Here is a 2,500-nt window from a genome sequence, read left to right as displayed (position 1 = left end):
ATACTATACTATACTACTATATGACTACACTACACTATACTATGCCAAATGATATTATACTATACTGCAGTACGAGTGTGTCCCCTACAGTAAGTCCTACACTTTACATACTATACTATACTATACTACTATACTAATATATGACTACACTACACTACACTATACTATGCTATATGATACTATACTATACTGCAGTACGAGTGTGTCCCCTACAGTAAGTACTACACTTTACATACTATACTATACTATATTACTATACTACTATACTAATATATGACTACACTACACTACAATATACTATGCTATATGATACTATACTATACTGCAGTATGAGTGTGTCCCCTACAGTAAGTACTACACTTTACATACTATACTATACTATATTACTATACTACTATACTAATATATGACTACACTACACTACAATATACTATGCTATATGATACTATACTATACTGCAGTACGAGTGTGTCCCCTACAGTAAGTACTACACTATATGTACTATACTGTACTATACTATACTATTTTATCCCATACTACATACACTGCACTATAATATTCTATATGATACTACACTATACTTCAGTACGAGCATGTCCCCTACAGTAAGTACTACACTATACATACTATACTGTACTATACTATACTATAGTATCCCATACTACACTACACTGCACTATACTATGCTATATGATACTATAATATACTGCAGTACAAGTGTGTCCCATACAGTATGTGCTACACTATACTATACTCTACTATACTATACTACAGTATGAGGTGCCCCCCTACAGTAAGTACTACTATAAACTACTTTATTACTACACATTATAACATAGTACTATATTATATTATACTATATTGTATATGTATCATACTATGATTTGCATCTGCTATAGTTTTTACTTTGGGAAATACTGATGAAACTCAGGTACACTATCCAACAATACTATACTGTATACTGTGGGAAATACTTATGAAACTCAGGTACACTATCCAACAATACTATACTGTATACTGTGGGAAATACTTATGAAACTCAGGTACACTATCCAACAATACTATACTGTATACTGTGGGATATACTGATGAAACTCAGGTACACTATCCAACAATACTATACTGTATACTGTGGGAAATACTGATGGAACTCAGGTACACTATCCAACAATACTATACTGTATACTGTGGGAAATACTTATGAAACTCAGGTACACTATCCAACAATACTATACTGTATACTGTGGGAAATACTGATGAAACTCATGTACTCCATGCAACAATATTATACTATATACTGTGGGAAATACTGAGTAAACTCATGTACTCCATACAACAATATTAAACTATAAACTGTGGGAAATACTGATGGAACTCATGTACTCCATACAACAATATTAAACTATAAACTGTGGGAAATACTGATGGAACTCATGTACTCCATACAACAATATTAGATTATAAACTGTGGGAAATACTGATGGAACTCATGTACTCCATACAACAATATTAGATTATAAACTGTGGGAAATACTGATGGAACTCATGTACTCCATACAACATTGTTTTTTGACAGTAAAATGTTTCCATCTGGCTCAATGTTGTTGTCTGGAGATTGAAATAGCAGGAACGTATGAACTGATAAGAATGTTTGAGAAGATATTATTTACACCACCGCAGGCAATCACGGGCCTCGGACAAACACCAGCGATGTGGAAATCTGAGATCTTCGTGGAATCTCAGCTTTTCCAACAGGAAAGAAGGGAAGGGAGGGTGAGCTTAAATGACTGTCTGACCTCCGACCCTTCTGTTGGCAGACTCCGTTTGGGAAAAAGACTGACGTCTGGAAAAAGAAGGAGCTAAAACTCAGTAAAGAGATATTTTATATCATTTATAACAGTGATTCATCCATCATTTATAACAGTGATTCATCCATCATTTATAACAGTGATTCATCCATCATTTATAACAGTGATTCATCCATCATTTATAACAGTGATACATCCATCATTTATAACAGTGATTCATCCATCATTTATAACAGTGATTCATCCATCATTTATAACAGTGATTCATCCATCATTTATAACAGTGATTCATCCATCATTTATAACAGTGATTCATCCATCATTTATAACAGTGATTCATCCATAATTTATATAATTTATAACAGTGATTCATCCATAATTTATATCAGTGATTCATCCATCATTTTTAACAGTGATTCATCCATCATTTATAACAGTGATTCATCCATCATTTATAACAGTGATTCATCCATCATTTATAACAGTGATTCATCCATCATTTATATCAGTGATTCATCCATCATTTATAACAGTGATTCATCCATCATTTATAACAGTGATTCATCCATCATTTATAACAGTGATACATCCATCATTTATAACAGTGATTCATCCATCATTTATAACAGTGATTCATCCATAATTTATATAATTTATAACAGTGATTCATCCATCATTTATATCAGTGATTC

The 2,500-nt window shown here is 32.4% G+C and overlaps 1 protein-coding gene across 1 annotated transcript in view; it reads left to right on the top strand.

Moving 5' to 3' along the window:
* Positions 1-2,500, top strand: part of LOC110516808 (adhesion G protein-coupled receptor L3-like) — a gene marked incomplete at its 3' end in the record, with an annotated part of 310,025 nt that overhangs the window by 163,210 nt on the left and 144,315 nt on the right.

Source organism: Oncorhynchus mykiss, unplaced genomic scaffold (genome assembly GCF_013265735.2).
Source record: "Oncorhynchus mykiss isolate Arlee unplaced genomic scaffold, USDA_OmykA_1.1 un_scaffold_161, whole genome shotgun sequence".
NCBI classification, from domain to species: Eukaryota; Metazoa; Chordata; class Actinopteri; order Salmoniformes; family Salmonidae; genus Oncorhynchus; species Oncorhynchus mykiss.
The sequence above is the reverse complement of the archived record's forward strand: the minus strand, read 5'-3'. Positions and strand labels throughout refer to the sequence as shown.